The following is a 25222-nucleotide window of genomic DNA, read 5'->3' on the forward strand; positions in this document are numbered from 1 at the left end:
TTAAGATTCCCTCCTTCCCACTAGTTATTTAACCCCCCCCCATAACATTTATTTGCTTACCTGTGGACACCTTGTTTTCCCCCAACAGAGCATCATCAATCAATGAGCATTTATTAAGAACCTACAATTCTTAATGTGTGAGGTACTGGTGGATATAAAGACAAAAAGTAAAAGTCCCTCCCAGTCTTTAAGGAATTTACTTTCTTTTGGAGGAAATAATATGCAAATATAGATACAAAATAGATAAAAAGTAAAGTGGGATAGGGCAACTAGGTGGTGCAATGATTAGAGAAATGGCCTGGAGTCAGGAGGATCTGAGTTCAAATCCTTCCTCAGACATGTAATAATTACTTAGCTGTGTGACCTTGGGCAAATCTTTTAACCCCATTGCCTTGCAAAAAAAAAAAGTAAGTGGGGGGAGGCAGTAGCTGAAGGGAGGACATCAGAAAAGCTTTCATGAAGAAAGTTGTTTTTGATCTGAGTCTTTAGGGAAAGTAGGGATTCTAAGAAGATGGATAGCTTTCCAGCTATAGGAGATGAGCACTGTGAAAATATGGAGGTTTTAATCTGAAAAATCAGAGGGTCCACTTGACTAGACCAGATGATGTATAAAGGAGAACTTTAAATGCCAGAATGTGTGTGCATGTATGCATATGTATATGTTTGTATATACACAAATATATATGTATGTGCATGCTGATGGGGTATATGTATACATGTATATATGTATATACATGTATATATAAACATATCTGTGTGTATGTGTGTGTATGTGTATCCTGAAGAGCGTTTGGGAACCATTGGGGTTTATTGGGTAGGAGAATAATATGCTCATATATATACATATTTCAGGGAGAAAAATGCTTTAGCAGCTTGTGGAAGATGTATTGGAGTGGGGAGACATTTGAAGTAGAGAGACCAATTAGGAAGCTATTGGAATAGTTCAGGTGAGAGGCAATTCAAAACCTAAACTAGGATGGTAGCTGTAGGAGAGGCAAAAAGAGAAACTTGAAATGACTTGGCAACTCATTGGATGGAAGAAACAGCATGAAGGTCAAAAAGACAGGATTTGGCAATGTACTGTGGTACTGTTTCTGTGCTTGCATTCCCAGTGCAGTAAATGACTAATAATAATATCAACATAGTAGGCACTTGATAAATGTGTCGACTATTCTCTAGACAATTGAGTTCAGTGACTCTGGACTTCTCCTTGGTTCACAAACAAGACTCCTCTTCTCTTAGGTCATTCTCTCTGACTGACCTCCATGTCTGAAATATTCTTTCTTTCTCTAGTCTGACTACTGATCTCCCTGACTTTCTTCAAGACATAACTAAAATTCATCTTCTAATCCCTCTTAATTCCCTTATGTCCATATTTCTTATTTATCCTGTATATAACTTGCTTTATATATTTGTTTGCATATTGTCTCTTCCACAAAATTGTAAACTCCCAGTGCAGAGATTGTTGTTTGACTCTATCCCTGGTGCTTAGCACAAAACCTAGCAACATCATAAGTTCCTAATAAATGTTGATTGATTGTCTTATAGAATAACTTAAAAAATTAACTGGAAAGATTTATTAAATACCTAATATGTATAGGCTCAACCTCTCTGGCACATCAAACATCTCTCAGAATTTGGTAATGAGGATAAGCCTTCAGCAAATCATCCTATTCTGGGAATTTTCCCATCTGGAAAATTCCCATGAATGAGGTTGGTTAGGCCAGAGGCAGTTCTAAGAAACAAAGCTGCATTCATGACAGTAGGGATCTGGCATCTTTACCACATGCTTTCCCAGTATCCTCTATAAATAAATCTTTTTGTGGTGTTGAATGGACGACCTCTTAATGACCTCTCTTTACTAACCCAGTGATCTTTAATTTTAAGTCAGTGCTAGCATCAGAATCACTCTTAACCCTTATTGTCATAAAGGGTTTTGCCTTTCTGACTCTATGAGAGAAAACTGAAGACCACACTGACAAAAACAATATTAAATATAAGCTTAAAATTTTTGTATTAGGAAAAAAGAAAGTTTTTCACTAATTATTTTCTTCTTTCTCCTCTTTTCTTCCTCTTCCTCCTCTTCTTCCTCCTCTCCCTTTCCTCACTTTCTTCTTCTTCCTCCTACTCTTCTCTCCTGTCCTCCTCTTCCTCAAATTTCTCCTCATCCCTGCCCTCTTCCTTCTCCTTATTTTCTTTCACCTCTTTTCCTCCTCCTCCCTTTCTTTTTCTCATCCTTCTCCTTTCCCACTTCTTTTTCCTTCTCCCTATCATTGTCCTCCTTTCCTTCCTTCCAACTGTAGTTGGAGTTTGCCCATGGAACCTGGGCTCTGATAATGAACTCTTGCCTTATCTGGCCTGGAATCCAGGCCACCATCCACTCACTACCCAGACATTTCCAAACTAAATCCTACCAACTCCAGATATCGTCTTCCCCTATTAGAACAAAAATTCCTTGAGGACAGGAATTGTCTTGTTTGTATTTATATTCCATTACTTAGACCTATCACAGTACTATAAGTCTTAATAAATTCATTTTTGGTCATTTATTCATCACCCCCTTCACTGTTACTCTGGTGTCCATTATTCATAATAAGTGTTTATTGATTAATCTTCAATTTCCTTTCCACTCTACCATCTTCCCTATTCTCAGCTTTTTCAGATTTTGAGCAGTCACCTTAAGTTTATGAAATGAAGTATTTCTTAATGCTTTTAGCCACAATTTTTGGATTTAAAACATCCCATGGTAGGGATTAAACTAAAATGGAATCCAGTGACCAAACTGGGACTGTTTCCTTCTTTTACCACTAGATGGTGCTCATTGGGTGAATTACAGATGATATACAATTTTAAAAAAATAGACTACAATACTTTGAAAAAACATCCCTCTTCTTCCTTATAGGTAAATTTGGTAGTTCTCTAGGGAATGAGTTTGTGTGGGTGGGAGGTGAGGGGGGGAAGAAAGAGAGAATCTAGTATTCATTTATAGGAAATATCAACATAAATTTTCCCTAGAATCACCTCCATTCACACACTAAGTTTGATTAATTTCCAATCCAAATATTTACAGTACAGATGATAGTGAACAATGTTAACATCTTCTGGCTTTTTGGACATAATTTGAATGCTGTCAATAATATGGAGAATGTTAACTAGACAAGGGAAATCTGAGAAAGGCAATTGTTAGAGTCAAGTTTACACCCTTTTAAATACTTAATGAGGTGTACTTTAATCCTTCAAATGAATCTGTGCTCACATCAGTATAGTTACACACTTCAACAGGACAGATCAGAATCTATTGACATCTCATCTATTGTATTTCTCTTTACAGAATCTGAGTCTAAGGAAACTTCACAATCTATTTAGGGCAACTTATTCCTGAACAATTCCCTCCATAAAGGACCCAACAAGTTGTTTGGTTAGGGAGTACCCAATATTCCACCCCCATCCCAAGACATACCATTATACTTTTGGATAACTCCAAATTTTATTAACTTTTTCCTTACATCAAGTCTAAATTTGCCTTTTGAAATACAATCATTGTACATATAAAATTGTTCTTCAAATACTAGATGATGTCTCTAAGTCTTCTTTTGTCCAGGCTAAACATCCTTGGTTGCTCCAACTAATCCTTGTATGGCATGAAGGCCATCAGAATAATAAATTATCTCACTTATAATATCCTTTCTAAAATGTGGTACCTAGATTTAAGCATAATACTCCTGGATATATGTGATCAGGGCAGCCTGAAGGGAATTATCACTTCCCATATCCTAGACACTATTTCTCATAATGTGGCATAAGACTACAATGACTTTTTTCCTATCATATTGCACTATTAATTCATGTCACCATCCACTATAATCCTCAGATCTTTTTTAGCTATTCAACAAAGATTTATTAAGAACTTACTATTTGCCATGAACTGGGATTTGTGCTGGGCAAGAAGCAAAAAACTGGGATTACAACCAAGAATAAGATTCCTAGCAAAACTGAATATAATCCTTCTAAGGAAAAAATGGATACTATAAAGAAAAGGAGAACTTTCATGCATTCATGATGAAAAGACTGGACCTGAATAGAAAATTTGACCTTCAAATATTAGGCTCAAAAGAAACATGAAAAGGAAAACATGAAAGGGAAATCATAAGAGACTCAATTAGATGAAACCATTTGCTTTTCTATCTGGGAAGATCATACATGTAACATAAGAACTTTATCATTATTAGGAAAATAGTATATATAGAAAGAGGGCATGAGGATGAGTCAATTATGGTTGAATGATGTGAAAAATGGATAGACAAAAAAGAAAAATCCCCTAGTAGAAAAGGCTAAGGAGAGGAAGAATGGAAAAAATTATTTCACATTAAAGAGGAATTCAGGGAAGAACTTTTACAGCAGAGGGGGGAAAAGAATGTGTGTGTGTGTGTGTGTGTGTGTGTGTGTGTGTGTGTGTGTGTGTGAATAGGCAACATTTGGACCCCACATCTAAATTGATTCCCAGAGGAAAAATACAGATGGTAATAGAAATCTATCTTATCACACAGGCATGAAGAATGGAAAAAAGATCAGAGAAAAATGGGTTGTGATAAAAGGGTAAATAAAAAAGGCCAGTAGTCAGATTTTGGAGGAGGAGGAGGAAGAAGAGAGAGAGAGACAGAGAGACAGAGAGAGACACACAGAGAGAAAGAGAGAGGAAATAGGATGAAGGGAAATAAAATTTATATTGTAATTATATATATTTATTATAAATATGATTGTAAATGAGATGAACTCACCAATAAAACAAAAGCAGATAGCAAAATGGATTAGAATCCCCCTAATAATATTTTGTATAAAAGAAATACTTCTGAAACAGCGAAAGACAGAGTTAAAATGAAAGATTGGAGCAGATTCTATTACGGTTTAGCTGAAATAAAAAAGGCAAAGTTATCAGTTATGCTCTTAGACAAAGCAAAAGCATAAATAGACCTAATTTAAAGGGATAAACGGTAAAATGTCAACTTATTAAAAGGAACCATAGATGAAATAATATCAATACTGAACTTATGAACACCAAATAACATGGAATCAAAATTCTCAAGGGAGAAGTTAAATGAATTACAGGAGGAAATAGTAAAACAATATTAATAGGATACCTCAACCTTCCCTTTTTCAGAACTAGATAAATCTAACCATAGAATTAATATAAAAAAAATCAAGAAGGTTAGTAGAATCTTAGAAAAATTAGATATGATAGACCTCTATAGAACACTGAATGGGAATAGAAAGGTATATACTTTTTTCTTAATTGAACATGATACCTTCACAAAAATGATCATGTATTAGGACATAAAACTTTACAACCAATTGCAGAAAAGTAGAAATGTTAACTGCATTCTTTTTAGTCCCTGATTCAATAAGGGGCTATAGAAGCAGAGATTAGAAGTTTTTTGGAAATTAAATAATTTAATCCTATAGAATGAGTGGGTCAAAGAACAAATCACAGAAACAATCAATTATTCCATTAAATGACAGAGTATTTCAAAATTTGTGGGATACAGTCAAAGTAGTAGTTAGGAGAAAATGTATTTATCATAATGTCTATATCAATTAAAGAGATAAAGAACAGATCAATGAATTTGATGTAACTAAAAAAAATTAAAAAGAACAAATTAAAAAATTCAAATGAATACCAAAATGGAAACTCTTAAGATAAAAAGAGAGATTAATGAAACTGAATTAATAAATAAAGCAAGCAACTGGTTTTATGAAAAAAAACCCCACTAAAACAGATTAAACCATTAGTTAATTTAATTTTTTAAAAAAGAAGAAAACCAAATCACCAGTATCAAAAATAAGAAATGGTGAATTTACCATCAATGAAGATAAAATTAAAACAGTTACTGAGAACTATTTTGCCCAATTCCATACCAGTAAATCTAGCAATTTAAATTAAATAGATGAATATTTACAAAAATTTAAATCACCTAGATTAACAGAAGAGAAAACAGCCCTTAAATAGCCCTATATTAGAAAAATAAATTGATCAAGGCATCAATGAGCTCCTTAAGAAAAAGTCTCAGGGCCAGATAGAGTGACACATGAATTCTACCAGATATTTAAGAAACAGGGAAGAAAAATTATAGATAATTTCCTTAATGATTATTGATGCAAAAATATTAACTAAAATACTAGCAAGGAGATTACAGTAATATATTACAAAGAACATTTTCTATGACCTACCCAGATTTATACTAAGAATTCAGGGCTAGTTCAATATTAAGAAAACTATCAGAGGGGCAGCTAGGTGGCACAGTGGATAGAGCATGAGCCCTGGAGTCGGGAGTACCTGGGTTCAAATCCGGCCTCAGACACTTAGTAATTACCTAGCTGTGTGGCCTTGGGCAAGCTACCCATTGCCTTGCAAAGAAAAAAAAAACTAAACTAAAGAAAACTATCAGCATAACTGACCATATCAATAACAAAAAACCAAAAATCCTATATTATATCAATAAGTGCAGAAAAAAGCCTTTGTCAAAATACAATTCCCAATTCTATTAATAACACTAGAAAACATGTGAATAGATGAAGTCTTTCTTACAATGAAGTAGAATCTATCTAAAACCAAAAGTAACTATTATCTGTAATGTCTCAGTCTTCTCAATAAAATCAGGAGTAAAACAAAGATATCTATTATCACCACTATTATTCAATATTGTTCTAGAAATACTAGCTAGAGAAATAAGACAAGGAAAAGAAATTGAAGGAATAAATATAGGCATTGAAAAAACAAAACTATCACTCTTTGCTGATGATATGATGGCATATTTAAGGAATCCCATAGAATCAACTAAAAAACTAGTTGAAATATTTAACAACTTCAACAAAGTTGCTAGATATAAAATAAACCCACACAAATCATCAGCATTTCCAGGTACTACCAAGAAATCCCCACAGTAAGAGATATAAAGAGAAGTTCTATTTAAAATAACTGTAGACAATACAAAATACTTGAGAGTGGTACTGCCAAGACCAGTCTAGAGATTATAGGAACATAATTGCATAACAGTTTTCACACAAATAAAGACAGTTCTAAACAGAAATATGAATTGCTCATGGCTAGGCCAAGGCAATATAATTTTGACAATTCTACCAAAGTTAGTTTATTCAGGGCCAAACCAATCAAACTACCCAAGAATTATTTTATAGAATTAGAAAAAAATAGTGACAAAATTCATCTGGAAGAACAAAAGGTCAAGGGAATCAATTTTAAAAATGTGAAGAAAGGCAGTCAACAGTTCCAGATTTTAAACTTTATTTCAAAGTGGTAATCATTAAAACAGTTTGGTATTAGCTAAGAAATAGAGTGGTATATTGGGTACACAATACACAATAGTAAATGACCAGAGTAATTTGGCATTTGAGAAACCCAATAAGAAAATCTAATATTGATCTAGTGTTTTATATTCATTTTTATTCTATAATTGATTCTATTCTGTAATTATGTGAGTTCTGATTCTCTATCTCTGAGTTAAGTTCATAAATTCATAAGAACACAAGTCTAGTTCCCTCTCTGAGTTAAGTTTAAAAATTCAAATATCCTATAAATCACCTCAAAATAATACTTTATTTCTCTACAACCTTATATACCCTCTGAATATATATATATATATATATATATATATATATATATATATATATGTGTGTGTGTGTGTGTGTGTGTGTGTGTGTGTGTGTGTGTGTGTATTTATGGTTTGTTAATAGTAAAACAAATTTAATTGTACATGTGTATATATCCTGTTCATCTGAACAGGATATATACACATGTACAAGCAAGTGGGAGGCAAGAATCTGTTATCTCTATTCTAATGAACAGATGGACTCTCAGTCAACCTTTCAGGATAACAGCATGAAAGGAAGGTTATTGTTATCCCCAAATGTCTACCTAATCATAATGTTTTTGCCACCCATGATGCTTTAGATTTTATAACTAATCATATTATTTCCTAATATATGATTCTTCCTGTTCTTTGTTCTTTTGTACTTCCCAAAACTATATGACAGTTAACAAGCCCTCTCTCATTTTCTTGCATCATTGATTGACCTAATTTATCATGTTCAAACCCTTTTTCACTCATTTTACTTTAATTGCCAAATGTTTCATCAAACATCTAGTATTTTGGGGTAAGAACTCACTATATGACAAAAATTGCTGAAAAAACTCAAAAGGAGTTTGGCAAGAAGTTTGAAAAAAAAGGTCAAAATGGATAAATGACAGACATAAAGGGTGATATCATAAGTAAATTTGAGGAACATGGAAAAATGTACCTGTGAATAAGGGAAAATTTTATAACCAAACAAGAGACATAGAAGATTACAGGAAGTAAAAGAGATAATTATGATTATATGAAATTAAATTTTTTTTCACAAACAAAACTAATGCAGCCAAATTTAGAAGAAAAACAGGAAACAGGAAAATTTGTATAGCTTTGGTAAAAGCCTCATTTCTCAAATATAAGGGAAATTTATAAAAATAATAGACATTTTCTAGTTGATGAATAGTATAAGAATATGAATAGGCAGTTTCCAGAAGAAGAAATTAAAGTGACCAATAAAAATTATCTAACTAATACTGATTAGACAACATAGATTAAAACAGTTTTTGATATTCCACCTCAAACATATCAGATTGACTAACATGGCACAAAAGGAAAATGACAAATATTGGAGAAGATATGGAAAAATTGGGAGACATTCACTACTGGGAGAGTTATAAACTAGTCCAACCATTTTGAAGATCAATTTAAATTTAAGCCCCCCCAAAATTATAAAATTGTAAATATCTTTTGACACAGAAAAACCACTCTAAGTCTATATCCCCAAGAGATTAAATGAAGGGGGGGAAAAAGATCTCCATGGGCAAAATATATTTATAGCAGCTCTTCTTTATGATATCAAAGAATTGGAAAGGAGATGCCCCTTAATTTGGTAATGCCTAAATAAGTTGTGTAAGATAATTCTGATGAAGTTCTATTGTGTTGTAAGAAATGATGAGCAGGATGGTTTCAGAAAAATCTGAGAAGATTTATACAAACTGATGCAAAATAAGTCAGCAGAATCAGGAGAACTTTGTATACAGTAACAACAATATTGTAAGGATGATCAACTACTCTAATCAAGACAGTGATCCAAGATAATTTCAAAGGACCCATGATGAGAGATGCTATCTACTACCAAAGAGAGAAATGATGAACTCTGATAACAGAGCAAAGCATATTTTTCTTCACTTGCTTTATTTTTGTTGTTTTATTTATTGTTTTATTCATGACATGGCCAGTGTAGAAATGTTTTACATGGCTTCCTATATATATATATAGGAAGCCATGTAAAACATTTCTAAAACAACAAAAGAGGGTAAGGGGTGGGAAGAAGAGAGAATTTAGATCTCAAAATTTTAAAAAGTAAGTGTCAATTTTTTCATAAAATTGGGAAATATTTAATAAAATAAAAACAAAAAATAAAAATCAATAAAGCATAAGTTTTTCAATGTTGTGCTGATAAATATTTTATAACTCGCTCTCTAAAAATATGCATATAAGGAGCAGTTAGGTGACACAGTAGTTAGAGCACTGGCCCTGTAGTCAGGAGGACCTGAGTTCAAATCTAGTCTCAGATACTTAATAATTTCCTAGCTGTGTGGCAATGTGGCACTTAACCCCATTGCCTTTCAATATATATATATATATACATATATATATATATATATATATATATATATACACATATGATATATATATATATATATATATACACATATGACACACTTTTAAGTTTAATCTGTATTATTAATACTTTCTCCATAACTTTATTAAGTATAAGCAATCAACAAAACAATAAATCAACCCCAGATTTGTAGATACCCATTTCCTAAGTATAAATACAATGAAAATTTAACAATCATCTCTCAGGAGCTTTTTTAAGATGGCTTAGCATATCCCTATATTTATTTCAATTAAAGTTTCATCTTTTTAGACTCAGTCCAACCTCTAGTCCAGTCAACATCAACACGATGTTTTTAGATCCTAATGATTATCCAACAGCTTTGTATCATCAGTAAAATTTCTAAGTATGATCCCTATGCCTTTATTCAATTAAATAGACACATTTTTAGAAAAATTTAACAGCATAGAGCTAAAAACACATCTCTGATATACCGTACTGGAAAATACCTTTTAATGGAATAGGTAACCTTTAATTCCTAGTCATTAAGTCTGGTCAGAAACCACTTAACTACTATTTTTCAAATTTGCCTCTGCATCTTTTCTGCAAGAGTAGCATACAGTTTGCCATCTGCCCTACTTAAATCTAGGTAAATTATATCTGCAACATTTCCTTCATCTAGCAATCTAGTACCCCTGTCAAAAGGAAATAAAGCTCATCTGGTGTGACTTTTTCCTTGATTAAAAACCATGATGACTCTGTGCAATCACAACTTCCTTTCTAGATGTCATTAACTATTCCTTTCAGAATCCATGCTAGAGTTTGTTAGGAATCCAAGCCCAAAATTTCTTGATTTAATAGTTTGTATACTATTTTCTTTTTTTGAATGTGTGAAAAATGGGGTCATTTTTTGTCATCCCATATAACCTCTCACCTTTTCTAGAATCTTTTGATATTCCATTAACAATGACTCAACAATCACACTAGTTATTTCAAGGCTTTAGGATGTAGTTCATATGAACTTGGTGATGGTTAAGAGAAGCCAAGTGTTTTTGTATTATCTCCATAGTTATCTTGGTTCTCAAATGAGTTTAGAAGTGCAAAGGAACTTGAAGGGAATATAGTACAACGTTTTCATTTTATAATAGAGAAAACTCAGGCCCAGGAAGAGAAAATATTTTGTTCAAGGACTTATGGGCAGTAAGTGATGGTGCTAGAATTGGAAGTCTGAATCTTTTACTGCAAATCTTTCTACTGTCTCAATATATCTTATTAGCTATTTTTGTTCTATCCTTTACAACCAAATTTTCCTTGGTGATGTTCTGCTCAAGTATGAGCAGGTAATCTCTCTCCAATTGTTTAGGTCTCTATCTTACTAAAGAGTATTTTTATAATTTTATTTATATAATTTCTATGTTTGTCTTGGTAGGTGGACCCTGTGGTACCTTAATTATTTTATATGAATAAATCTTTTTCTTTTTTCCTTTTTGATTTTTGCAAGACAATGGGATTAAGCGACTTGCCCAGGTTCACACAACTAGGCAGTTATTAAGGGTCTGAGGCTGTATTTGAATTCAGGTCCTCCTGACTCCAGGGCTGGTGCTCTATCCACTGTGCCACCTAGCTGCCCCATGAATATCTTATTAAGCAGCAATCAATCCTACATATAACTGATGCATTAGTTTTACTGAGCTTCTTTTTTCCCTTTATTATAAGGAATGACTTTCTAGAAGGACATTGATAATAAGATACCAATACAAAATTGATACTTTCTTTAAAAGTACTTTCAAAATGACGTTTTGGGGGTAGTTAGGTGGCTCAGTGCATAGATTACCAGCCCTGGAGTCAGGAGGACCTGAGTTCTAATCAGACCTCAGACCCTTAATAATTGCCTAGCTACGTGACCTTGGGCAAGTCACTTAACCCCATTGCCTTAAATAAATAATTTTTTTTTAAAATGATGTTTCAATTTGGATTTTTTTGTTTGTACATGGTTTGTTCCAGCTGTTCTTTCACCCTCATTCTCTTACATAAGACTTATACATCCTTATAAAGTACAACAGGTAGATCAGGTATTAGAAAATGGAAAGTGGTAGTTTCAATATCTTCAACTAATGAAGTTAGATTGTTATAGGAATGCTGGCAAATCTGTTCTGCTTTCCACCCATTTGTTGTTCTCATTCCAGTTTCATATGCATATGCTCTTGACCTGAGATTGGTCTTATGTCAAACTTCCAGCATATGACTTCTACTGTTTTTTTTTCATTTTGTTAAGCAATCCTGCTCATAAACTCTCATGATACTTTCTGTTACATTTAGAAAATGAATATAAAATCTAAGTAAATGTTGCCCTTGGATTTCATGTCTTCCTGCTTGGCAAGGAGATTAAATGCCAATTGAAGTGGTTTCTTGGCTTCTTTATTTGTGATGACTGCTTTACATCAGTTAATTTTTGTAGAAAATAATGATAGAGTCAAAGTCTATTCTTTTGTCAATAGCTTGTTTGAACAGATCATACTGATGCTTTTGTAATTATGTGGAGCTTCTTGTCTTTGTCTTTTCTTTTGATTGTTGTCAATATTGACTTTAGACATAATTAACCAGTGATTTTACTACATAAACAACAAATTCGGAGATTATTTCCTCATCTGTATCCAGTAGTTTTCTGTCAAGATTTTCACCTTTTTTCATTTTTTGCTTTTTTGTGTGTGATGTGGTTTGCAGATAAAACCTTTAGACTCTCCTTAAAGAAAGTATTCAAGATATACAGAATTTTTGAATAAACTATAAGCCGCTAGTCCCTTTCAGTTTTGTATTGCATAGAATACTATCATGACTTTATACAGATAAATAATTTTTCAGGTAGATGGGGCAGCTAGGGTGTAGATACAGTGCTTGGGGCTAAAGTCAGGAAGACATTTTCCTCATTTCCAATTTGGCCTCAGACATTTAATAGCTGTGTAGTCCTGGATAAGTGACTTAATCCAATATATCTCAGTTTCCTTATCAGTAAAATGAGCAGGAGAAGAAAATAGCAAACTATTCCAGGATCTTTGCTGAGAAAACCCAAAATGAGATCACGAAGAGCTGGACACCTGTAGATGTCTCTCAGTGTAATATCATGATCTTTGCTATTCTTTTTGCCAATTTTATTCTCTTTGATATATCTTGAAAATTGCATCCTGAGTATCTTTAAAATTATGTAACTTCCAATATAACTTTCTTCTTTAAGTGACTGCTAGGTCCCACCATTATTCTTGGTTCCTTTCATAATAACACAATCATTTTTAAAAATCATATTAGGATAATAGATATCAAGTTGGCCCAATATACTTCCTTCATTGATAAGAATTTTTACCATAGGAATACCAGCATGTTGATCTGATTTTACATTTATTTATTGTTTTCCTGATATGGGATGTTCTTGGGATAATGTGGCCTAGTTGAGTCTCACACTAAATTCTTTGCAGTCTCATTTTCTCTTAGACTACTATTTTGAGAGAAAATGCTACTTGAGATATTCATCCATGATGTTTTTCAGAGAAGGTTGTAGTCTAAACTAGTGTTTTTCTTGACTGTCACTCATCAAGGACATTGGCAAGTGTTTGTTGACCAAGACGGTTTCGGAGTTTCTTTTCGTCTCCAGATGTGGTGCTTGTTTTTAACATTGATTAAACCCATTTTGAAAATGGTCAGTTACTGCTTTTATTTTTATCCATTTTGCTTTTTTTGGGGGGGAATAATTTAACCTGGTTGTTTTGAAGCTGCCCCAATCCTGCATCATCATCTCCTCCTCCTCATCATCATCATCTTCCCCTTCCTCCTCCTCCCTCTCCCTCTCCATCTCCATCTTCATTGTGATAGGAAGACCATATTGATGATTAACCCATGAGAGACAGGTTAGGATGTAGCTGAAAGTAGCATTCTGCCACCAAATGTCAAATGCTAGTGCTTGCCTGGGATTAGTGGTGTACTGTGATCCTCATTGCTATGGGAGGAAATAAAACCATTTAAAATCAAGAGATTCAGAAGTAGCCAGACCATCTCCAATAGTCCTGTTTTCTGCAAATCAGGTCATGGGATTGAACAATTCTGGTAAAGGCAGTAAGAAGGACCCCTTGCATAGGATCCCTCACTATAATAAACATAACTGTGCAACTCATGCTTCCAGGTTGGTTGGTGTGTTTGTCTTCTATACTAAAGTCTAGTAGTAATAACTATGTAGGCAGATGATCTGAATTCAGAATTTTTTGCTCATTACTATCTGTGTGACTTGGGACAAATCATAACTTATCTGGGCATCACTTTCTTCATTTGTAAAATAAAGAGATTGAATTAGATGATTTCTAAGATTCCTTTTGACTCAAAGAGCCTGTGATTTCATAGATTTAATTCAGCATTGATTTTGATTTTTTTCTTCCTTCTTTCCTTCCTTTTTCTCTCTAAACTTTATTATTTTTTAAACAGTCTATAATTTCTAGAAATAACAGATGTAATGAATGTGGTCTTCCTTCAACCCAGCATGCTCCCTCATTACCTTTGAGTTAGGTTATAGCTGCTCACTAGAAACAGCCAGAAGAGTTCCTCCTAATCCCTGCCCCCAAGACCTGGGCATTCAACTCTATCTGAATATTATATCTATTTTCATATATATATATATATATATAAATTTATGTATACACATATACACACATATATGTATGTATGAATGTATATAAATACACATTGTCTCTCTCAATGGAATATAAACTCTTTGAGGTCAAGGACTATTTTACTTTTTGCTTTCCATCTCTAATGTCTTTTACATAGTAGGTATTTTAAATGCTTTTTAATTGGTATAGCATTTTAAGCACAAACACTTTACATTTTATCACTTGCTTCTCACAACTCTGTGAGAATATTATTAACACTATCATAATTTCCATTTTATATTTGAGGTCACTGAAACCCAGTAAAATTAAATGGTTTGTCCAGAGTGACTTGTCCAGAGTAATACAAGGTTGGATTTGAACTCAGGTCTTCCTGACTTCCAAGTTCAGCACTATAGCACCTCCACCATGGTCTCTTATTTCATTTTAGTGGCAAATTAAAATTAAAATGTAAGCTAATTTTATGATATGTGTATCAGAGAACCAAGAGACCAAAAAGCTGAAAAGGGAACTTTATCCATACTTTCATAGTCATAGGGGAACTAACATGGGATAGTTGGAAAAATATTTTTTTACTAGAGATGTAGGCATTAAAGTCCACCCTCAGTCACTTACTAGTTTATGTGACCATGGGCAACTCATTTAAACTTAACGAGGCATCAATTGCCTTATTTCTAAATAGAAGTAAAAATATCATTCCTGAATTTTCAGACCCTTCCTGGCTCTCAGAACTATGATTCTCTAAACTACTCTTTTCTCATCCCAGAGGTGTTTGTTGTTGTTATTATTCAGTTATTTCAATTATAGCTGACTCTTGTCAAAGACTCTTGGCTTGGGCAAAGATACTAGAGTGGTTTGTCATTTCCTTCTCCAGTTCACTTTACATAAGAGGAAACTGAGGCAAAAGGGTTAAGTGACTTGCCTAGGGTCACATAGCTAGTAAGTATCTAAGGTCAGATTTGAACTCCAGAAAATGAGTTTCCCTGACTCCAGACTGAGTACTCTATTCATTGGGCCACCCAGCTCCCCAGAGAGGAGCCAGTGACAAATTTCCCATTATACACTGTGCCTGAGGTTATATTTCAGGGACAAATGGGAAGAGATGGATCATATTTTATTCTATAACAATCTGCATAGCTAGACCTCTTCTCTTCCCTGGAATGCTGTCATATTAACAAATACTTGTCTTGCATTTTTTACTTCTGTGTCAGCAATACCTGAAGACACAGCCTATAAATTGATGTAATACTTTCCCTATTATCTCTGCAGCTTGAATAGATTAATCTGAATATAAGCCACATATGCCAGCGTGCTCATAAAACAACCCTGTCAAGCGTCTGAAGACAATGTGTAAATTTGTCAAAATTTTCCCTTCATCTGCTAGAAACCTAGAAACCTCCTAGAATTTGAATTGAGAAGTCTCTTTTGCTTTCTTAGACTTGTCCTTTGTGCAGGTGGGTAGCTTCAGACAATAGACTAGGTTTATCAACAAACAGCAATGCATGGAGGCTAAATAAACACATTAACCACCTCTTTCCCAAGAGCAGGAAAAAAAAGATCCCTTAATATGGATGACTATAAACATCATGCTTCCTAAGCTGTGCATAACTCCTAATGAGAGAAAGCTGACAGATACTTATGGGAGTAGCAAACCTTCAAGATGCCTTTGGATGTGCAAATGAAGGTTATGAAATTGTGCTGAGTGAAGGATATTATTAATGGGAAAGCATGGCCTATCTGTATATCAATCAACAAGAATTTACAAAGCATGTACAATGTGCTAGGAGCAGTTTTATTTATAATGGGAAGGAGAGGGAGAGAAGAGACTCCTAACCTGGAAAGAACACATGCATATATCCAACAATTCAGGAATGGCTGAACAAATTGTGTGTGGCCATCCATGTCACATAAAGGATCCTTTTACAATATACACCATTGGGGCTCAAGCCTGGGGTATCTCTTCTAGTCTTTATCTTGTCAGGGGGAAAAGCTGGGTGGGGGGTAGGGACCTGATATTCCTTGACCCTTCTGATTAGCCTATGGAGAGAAGGAAGGCGGGGGACTGTTGACCTTTGGTAAAATGTTAAAAGTTGGTAAAAAATTTGTTTGCCTTCCCTCTTCCCCCATCTTCCTTTCCTGGATCTCTACTTTTCTCTCATCTCCTGCATTTCCCTTCTCTATTCTTGTGCTGTTCTTCAATAGAGCATCCTACACAGGCCTACTTTCCCCCCAAAGATCAGAGATTTAGAGATAGCTAGGATCTCAAAAAGTTAGTTTAAACCGCTCATTTTAATAGAGAAAGCAACTGGAGCCCCTGAGAGGTTAAGCAACTCATTTAGGGTGGCACAGTTACTAATTGTCTTGGTAGGAGTGAAACTCAGATCTTCCCTCTTTCACCACACCACCTAGCTGTCTCTTTTTTCTTGTTCCATCTCCCGCCCCGACTCCAATCAAACTCCTATGCTTTCGATATATTTTTAACTTTTGAGAAAAGCAGAGTGACTAAATAAATTCATACTAAGTTAAGAATAGTAGTTTCCTCGACTTTAACCCTCCCACATATGTGATTGTTAACCTGGGTGAATTGGTATAAATTCAGAACATATGGGAATATGTTTGGATTTATTTTCCCTTAAATATATCACTCAATCTACTATTTAACCTTGGAAAGGTTGAAAAGTACATTTGTACCCTCTTCATCTCACCCTTCTTCTGTTCCAAGGGATAATCACTTATTTTCCATTCCTACCACATCCTGAGGCTGTTATATCTTGGGCAATCATAGTGAAGATAAGTCTCACATTTTATGGGAATGTGCCTGACCCTAGGACCCCAACACTAGGCACTGGGCATTCAATAATACATAGCAGGGAGGCCGTGTGTTACTGAAATGCAGCTGAACAGCTCCCTCCAAATAGCTTATTGCTCTCTATTCCAGATCCTTCAATCTTTCCAATACTGTTACCCCAACCCCACCACAGATCCTACCTTTTCATTTGTTTTCCTAGAAGTTAGGCTGTGACTTAGACCAACTTTTTTCTTTCTTAGATTATTTTACAGTGAAACAATTCAGCCCAACTATGAATCACCTCCTATATGATACACCAGAACAGGAGAGTTGTCCTGTTGGAGCTGGGAAAAGTCAGAGCAGGTGGTCCGACAGGACCACCAACCAGCCAACTTGTAAAATACATAATTATTTAGCCATTACTCTTTCTACCTCCTTTACTGTACACTGCCTCTAACTATTGCAGGGGTCCAGGCAGTTATAACAATGACCAAATGGCATTTTACATTGAAATTTAAGTTTTATAGATCATTTGTCCTACATTTTCTCATTTAACCTCCATCCTCCATATCTTTTATACCCACTTTTATACTTACAGTATATTTACTTACATCCCACTTGTCCAGCATCACCTCATAGTCTTGGGATGTAAGTTGTAATAGGAAGTATAGGCATTTGAATTTTACATCTTAGAAATGAGGAAACTGAGGCCTATAGATATCAGTGAGTATTAAGATCTCAGCAGAGAGTACTGAGTGGTAGATGTAAACTTGGAAAGTATTCTTGGAAACTGAAGAGTACAACTTCCTCATTTTAGAGATGAAGACCTTGAGGCTCACAGACAGGCTTGAGAAGCTAAGTCTACCTAAAGGAGTTGCTTGGCTTCTCAAGGTCCTCATCTCTCAAATGAGCAATTTGCAAGTCCAACCCTTTAAAGTGTTTCCTCTCTTCTGCAATAGGGAGGCAGATGGACTGTATAAGCTGGCAGGGTCAGGGTGATACTCTCTCCACAATCTTTACGGGCTCTAAAGAGATAAGGCAGTAACTTCCTGCAAGGTCAGCATATACTTTATAGAACACAGAAGACAGAATGTCCTGTTCACTCCTCTGTAGGAGTCGTTCTTGGTCCTTGAACAAACAAATGACTGCTATGTAAAGGTCTATTGTGAACCCAGTGGAGTGGATGATAACTTGCTTATATAGATATAGAAAGGAAACAAAACAACCAGCCTGTAGTTTGCCAGACAGCCAAATGGATGAGCAGTCAGAGGACTGTGAATAAGGGGGCCTTGTAATTGATAGAGATATGGGGAGAGCTGCAAGGCTATGCTGAAGGGCAAAGGTAGAGAAAACCAATTTCAGCATCCTTGTTATGGAAAAGCACAGAAGTTGGTTTCTGTGATGCAACAAAGTATGCTAGGATCTTAGAAACTTCTGATTTCTGTTCATTTCTGAACACAAATAAGCTAAGCAGTAAAGGAATCAAGTTAATAAAGATTTTCATGGATGGCTATGTTCCATGGATAGATGGAAATTTGTTATACCCCTTCTTTCACATGGGTCAGAGGTGATGTAAATTCAGATAAAAAGTGTCTGTTATTTAAGGTGCCAGTGCCTCAAGGCTTATTTTCCTTAAGGATGTGGTATTATAAATGGGAACCCTTATTGCTCAAACAAGGATTAACCATCCATCAAGACCACAGTGACAATGTAGAAGATTCATAAGAATTTAGGAAAAAAGGAAATTTGGAGATAATTGAGTACACAGGTGTCAAACATTCAGATCTTGGGACTCTTGCATCTCTGTGAAATGGAGAACTAGATTAAAATGTAATTGAGAAATGATTAGCAAAAATTAAGATAAGATAAAATATAGATAATATTGATATGTGATTTTTCTCTGTTAATTTATGCAAACAGGGATATTTATACATGATTTATTTGAGTCTGACACCACTAATCTAGTGCAATTCCCATCATAGATCAGGAAATAGAGTTCAAATGATTTGCCCTAGATCACATAGCTAAGAAGTGGCAAAGCTGTGATGCAAACTCAGTTCTTTTTGACTCTGGATATAGTGTCTTCAACTCTGTACTGCAACGAAGTTGCCAGGCAAGCTGGTCAGGATGGAACATACTGTCTCTTTCCAGGATTATTCCCAAGAGATAGTTGCTGATACCTAGGGTTAAACTTGTTTTCTGGTCACTAGAGCTATGTCCCTATCAGTCAATAGGGACTCCTAGGGAACATCCCCATTCCTTTCTGTCAGCATTGGGTAGGGATATGGCTCACTTAAACACCCAGACAGTGTGAGGAAAAGATTATCAGGGAGCAATGACCTTTAGTTCAGGCACAGCTGAGAAAACAGGAATGGTTAAGGACACATCATCACCTAATGCCTTTACTGTTATTAGCCAGTTGGTCAATAAATATTTATTAAATCCCTACTACATTATGAGAAGAAGCAAATAACAGTCCTTTCTCTCAAGAAGCTGATGGGTGAGATAACAAGCAAATGAATGTATTTGCAAACTTTCTAGAAGACAAATGGAAAACAATTGAGTAACGAATTAGAATTAAGAGGAATTGGTAAAGGCTTCCTCCTACAGTAGAGAAGATGAAATTTTAACTGAGACTTAAAGGAAGCCAGGGAAACCAGTAAGCAGAAATGAGAAGACAAGAGTGTTCCTGGAATGGGGATAATTAGAGAAAATACCTGGAACCAAACAACGAAATATCTTGTTCTTGGAATAGGCAGAGACTAGTGTTACTGGATGGAAGGGATATGGAAGAGTATAAGAGGAAAGGGCAGCTAGATGACACAGTAACTTGAACACTTCACTGGTTCAGGAAGACCTGAGTTCAAATCCAGATTCAGACATTAGCTATGTGGCCCTGGGTAAGTCATTTAACCCAGTTTGACTCAGTTCACTCATCTGTAAAATGAGCCAGAGAAGGGAATGGCAAACCACTCCAGTATCTCTGCCAAGAAAACCCTAAATGGGGTCACAAAGAGTTGGACATGACTGAAATAACTGAATAACAAGATGTAAGAAAGCTGGAAAGGCAGGGGAGGGCTCCATTATGAAGAGCTATGAATGCCAAACAGAGGATTTTGTATTTTTGTCCTGGAGATGATAGGGAGCTGAAATTGAGGGGGTGACATGACTAGAACTTTGGGAAGTCACTTTGTTGGCTAACTAGAGAATGAATTAGAGTGGGGAGAGATTTGAAACAGGCAGATTCACTAGCAGTCTATAACAATAATCTAGACATGAGGTGACAGAGACATTCTCTGGAATCGTGGCAATGATAGAGAAGCTGGTATGTTCAATAGGTGTTGCAAAGATGGGAGTGATAGACCTTGGCAATTGATTGAATATGGAAGGTAAGAAAGATGAGAAATCTGGGATGACTCCTAGGTTGTGAGTCTGGAAGGATGGTGTTAACTTTTACAGCAGGGGCAGAAAACCTTCAGGTCCATGGGTCATATTGTTTGGGCATTGTTGCCAAGGCAACCACAGTGGAGACTGGAAATTCAATAAATCTAGTAGCTTTTTAGAGGTGAATTAATTAATTGTTTGGCCATATATAGCCCAGGAATGATGTTATAAATATTCAAATGACTCTTGGCAGAAAAAAAGTTCTCCATTCCTGTTCTAAGTAAAAGGGAAGTTAGGGGCAAGGAGGATTTAGCAGGAAAGAAGTGGTGAATATTTGCTGTCTTGTCTTCAATGATCTTTGAAAAATCATGGAGACTGGGAGAGGTGTTCTATGACAATTTCCTCTTTCTTTTTTTAAAATTTAATTTATTTTTTATTTATTTTTCCAACTACATGTAGTGGTTGTTTTCAACAGTCATTTTTATTTTTATATTTTTCACCCTCTCTCTCTTCCCTCCTTTCTTCCTTTGACAGAAAGCAACGTAATATAGGCTCTGCAGCTATAACCATATTAATCATGTTGTGAAATCCAAACAGAAGAAAAAATTAGAAAGAAAAAAACACAATTCATGACAACTTTTTTTTTAAATTGAAGATAGTAAACTTTGGTCTGCATTTAAATTTCACAGTTCCTTCTCTGGATATGGATGGTTTTTTTCATCACAAGTCTTTTAGTATTGTCTTTGATAATTGTACTGCTGAAATGATCAGACAACTTCCTCTTTCAAAGAAAATACATTTCACAAACCATATATGGATTTTAGAAACTGATTTCTAGGAAAATTCTAGAATGGATTAGTGAAGAGAAGGTTTAGAAAAGAGAAAGTGTTTGCTAAGAACCATAATGGGTTCATTAAGAATGTGTTAGAACAGAGTAACTGCAATTCCATTTATCAAGAGGTTGTCAAACAGTTAATTCAGGGAAATGGCATAAAGTATGGGTAATGATAGTATTTGACAAAGTTTCTCACAACATCATTATAGATAAGATGGAGAAGTATAGATTGGGTTCAAAAGCATAGTGATTAATGGATCAGGCAAGAAGATAAAGAAATAAAGAAAAAAAATCTAGTGAAGAATGCCACAGGGTTCTGTCCTTGGCCCTGGTCTTCTCAATTGTTTGTTTTTTTTAATGACATGGATTAAGGCATGGGTGCCAAGTTTGTCAAATTTGTGATTGGCATAAAACTGAGAGAAAGCTGATATTCTGAGTGATAGGATCTAAACCGTCTAATAAAGCAAAGGGCTGAAACTAAATTGTAGTGTGGGAATAATAATAACAATGAGCATTTACATGTCACTTTAAGGTTTATAAAGTGCTTTATAAACATATCATTTTATTCTGGTTACAGTCTAAGAACCTCCATGAGTCCATCTATTATGATTCCCATTTTACAGATGAGGAGACTGGGGCAGATAGAGGTTAAATGACTTTCTCAGGATCACATAGCTAATAAGTTTCTTAGGACAGGTTTGATCTTAGGTCTTTTTAACTTCAGTCCCAGTAACTCTATTTACTATATCAACTAGTTGCCCTGATCTTGTATGTAAGGGCATTTAACACAGTTTTTGTTATGTGGCGAACACTTAATAAACTGTTTGTTGAATGCTTTGTTATTGCAAAACCTAGCACAGGGTCATATATATATATAATATATATATAAATATTATATTGTATATTATATTATATATATAATATATATGATATAATATATATAATATAAATATATATAGTAGATGGTTAATAAATATATTGAATTACATTTCTGAAAAAGGAATGGAAGAGGGCAGATTATCTAGAGGAAGAGTCAACGATATAAAATAATAAAACTAAAGACCATCATATTTTCCTAATCATCACCAGAATCAAAATAGTCATGTTTTGAATTACATTTTTCTTAACATCTGTGCCTTAGATTTGTGTTTACTTAAACATGGAATTTTGTGGCCTTTACCCTCTAACCTCCTCTTCAACAGTTCGATTTTAAGGTTTTCTTTCCTTTGGTTACCAGGTCCATTCAGGCTTTTGAAAAGCTTGGATATTTTTTGGGAGAGACAAAAATGTATTCTAGCCTGAAATGGTCTTTGACTTATGCTTTGGAATATTATTGCAGTTTTTGCTTTAAGGGAATGAGTTTGTTGTAGTATTGGCAGGGTAAGTGGGCAGAGGAAAAGAGAGTTAACTTGCTGAAATGAATGGTCTTCCAGCTAGGCCTTATTTCTGCAGACCAATAGGGAGCTGATTTTAGAGGCTTGTGGGGGAGAAGGAGCTGCAGCTTTAATCATCATTTCAAATAAGGCACACTCCGGTTTTGGCTTCTGGCTTTCATTGAAGGATTTGTTGGGGTAGCTTAATATTCTGATTAATTAACTTAAGCTGAATTTCTATATAAATGCAAATTGATACCTTCCTCTGCCCACTGAGTTATGGGTAAGTGTAGAAATAGGTAATAAGAACCCAAAAGAAGATGATGACGACGATAATGAAGAAGAAGCAGAAGCAGAAGCAGAAGCAGAAGCAGAAACAGAAGCAGCAGCAGCAGCAGCAGCAGCAGCAGCAGCAGCAGCAGCAGCAGCAGCAGCAGCAGCAGCAGCAGAAGAAGAAGAAGAAGAAGAAGAAGAAGCTAAAATGATGCTGGGGAAGGAACCAGGTTCAGTCCTGGAAGGGTTATGCTCAGACCACAGTGATGAAGCCTGTTATTCATGGCATTTACCAAGAGCCTGAAGGTAGGCTCAGCCTAGATTATCTTGGTAAACAGCAAAATTCTAATGAAATAATACCATACTTATCCAGGACTTATCGGGAGGCTTAGAGAGAAATGAACTTTTTTTTTTTAAATCTGAAAATGAAAGGGGAAAATCCAGTTCTGGTCAATCAATCATCAAGTATTTATTAATTAAGTGTCTGCAGGGAGTAGGCACTCCTATTGAAATACTCTCTTCGCTTAAGAACTTTACAAAAAAGGGAAGGGTAAGTAGGAGAACAAATATGTGTATGCATATTCTATATGTATATAAAGAATAAATATAAATTAAGGCAGCTAAGTGGTGCAGTGGATAGAGCATTGGCCTTGGAGTCAGGAGGACTGGAGTTCAAATCCAACCTTGTATACTTGCCACTTAATAGTTGTGTGTGCTGTTCTCCCAAAGGGAGACAACAGAAAATGGTTCTTTTTGGATAAGGCAATTGGAATTAGGTGACTTACCCAGGGTCACACAGCTGGTAAGTCTCAAGTGTTTGAGTCTGAATTTGAACTCAGGTCTTCCTGACTCTAGGGCTGGTGCCACCTAACTTCCCCTGATTGCATATTTCAGTATCTATTTGTACCTGGCAAGAAATAGTTGCTTGCAGAGTTTGTGTACAAACTGTGCCCTGGAGGGGCAGTGACTGAAGCCTTAAACATAGTTATCAACTACCACCTTGGGAGAAAGATTAAGGTTCTGGGAAGTGCAGCAAACAAGGCAGAGAAAGGGTCATGGCACCATTTGCCAAGAATGACGTGGTCCAGGAATATTTTCCTTTCATTTGAGCCAGATAACTCTTCACTTATAACAGGTAGCCCTTGAAGATTTCATGCTCACCTGGTTTCTTCTAGCCTTTGGTCCTGGATTCACTTCAAAGCAGGTGGGCCAGTCTTTGCCAGCTTGCCAAGGGGTCCAGCATTAATGAGCCTTCACTCTCTGGAGGCTCTCCTGGGTCTCTTTATCAATTGGGCTGCAGGTACAAATCCTTCCTTCTGTGGAAGACCTTGGGGAACAGGTCAGCTCACCACTGCTGAGTAAATAACCCATTGTTTATCCTGCTCCAAACAGATAAGGATTTAAAGTTGGAAGCCTTTGGGGCGCTTGCTGGAGGGGCTGAGGACAAACAGCTACCTCCCTCCGGGTGCAGCTGAAGCTGACGTGGCTTTGCCACGTGTGCAATACTTCCAGGATCCTGGCTCTGAAGTTGAAAGGGACTTCAGAAACCTCCTAGCCCATCTTCCTCATTGTGCAACTGAAGAAATTAAGGTCTATGAAGTGACTTGCTCAAGTCACACAGGTAATAAGGGTAACATTAGTCCTCCCTTCACAAATAGCTTTTTGATGGTTTCTGTGGCCATCAGAAATTGATTCCCTAGAACCTTCTACCCTTAGCCACTTTCACACAGTAGGAATAGAGCCTGTTCCTGGATATTAGCCTTCCAGGACCATTGCTACCCCCTAATGAAAAGTCTAGGGAGGACTCTGATACTGGGTGAGACAGCAATACATTCAGACATTTATTTATTTAGCTAATAGGATGTAGAAATACAAGGGATAGCCAGAGTGGTAGATTTGGAATCCAGGGTCTTGGGCTCAGATCCTTTCTTTGTATGTTCATGGACAAGTCATTTCTTCAAAGTAGGCCTCAATTTTCTCTAAAGAATGAGGGTATTGAACTAAATGACCTGGCTCTTTCAACTCTAAATCTGTTCCTGCCCTCAAAGAACATATATACTAATGGGAATACAATATGGACTGGATTATCAAATGAGAAGTCCTTCCAAGAGACAGATTGCTAACAGCTGGGAAGAAAAGAAGGAAATCAGGGCCTTTTGGAGAAGGTGACACCTCATGAAGTGTTCTGTGTGAGTTTTCCTAAATAATTGAAGGTTTC

The 25222-nt window shown here is 35.5% G+C and overlaps 1 protein-coding gene across 1 annotated transcript in view; it reads right to left on the bottom strand.

Moving 5' to 3' along the window:
- Positions 1 to 24369, bottom strand: part of RCBTB2 (RCC1 and BTB domain containing protein 2) — a 162970-nt gene extending 138601 nt beyond the window's left edge. Inside the window, exon 1 of the mRNA XM_074217124.1 lies at positions 24166 to 24369. The gene's annotated coding sequence lies outside the window, so the exon portion shown is untranslated. The remainder of the gene's footprint in view (positions 1 to 24165) is intronic.
- Positions 24370 to 25222: the final 853 nt, after the last annotated feature.

This window comes from Macrotis lagotis, chromosome 1 (assembly GCF_037893015.1).
Source record: "Macrotis lagotis isolate mMagLag1 chromosome 1, bilby.v1.9.chrom.fasta, whole genome shotgun sequence".
Lineage (NCBI taxonomy): Eukaryota > Metazoa > Chordata > Mammalia > Peramelemorphia > Peramelidae > Macrotis > Macrotis lagotis.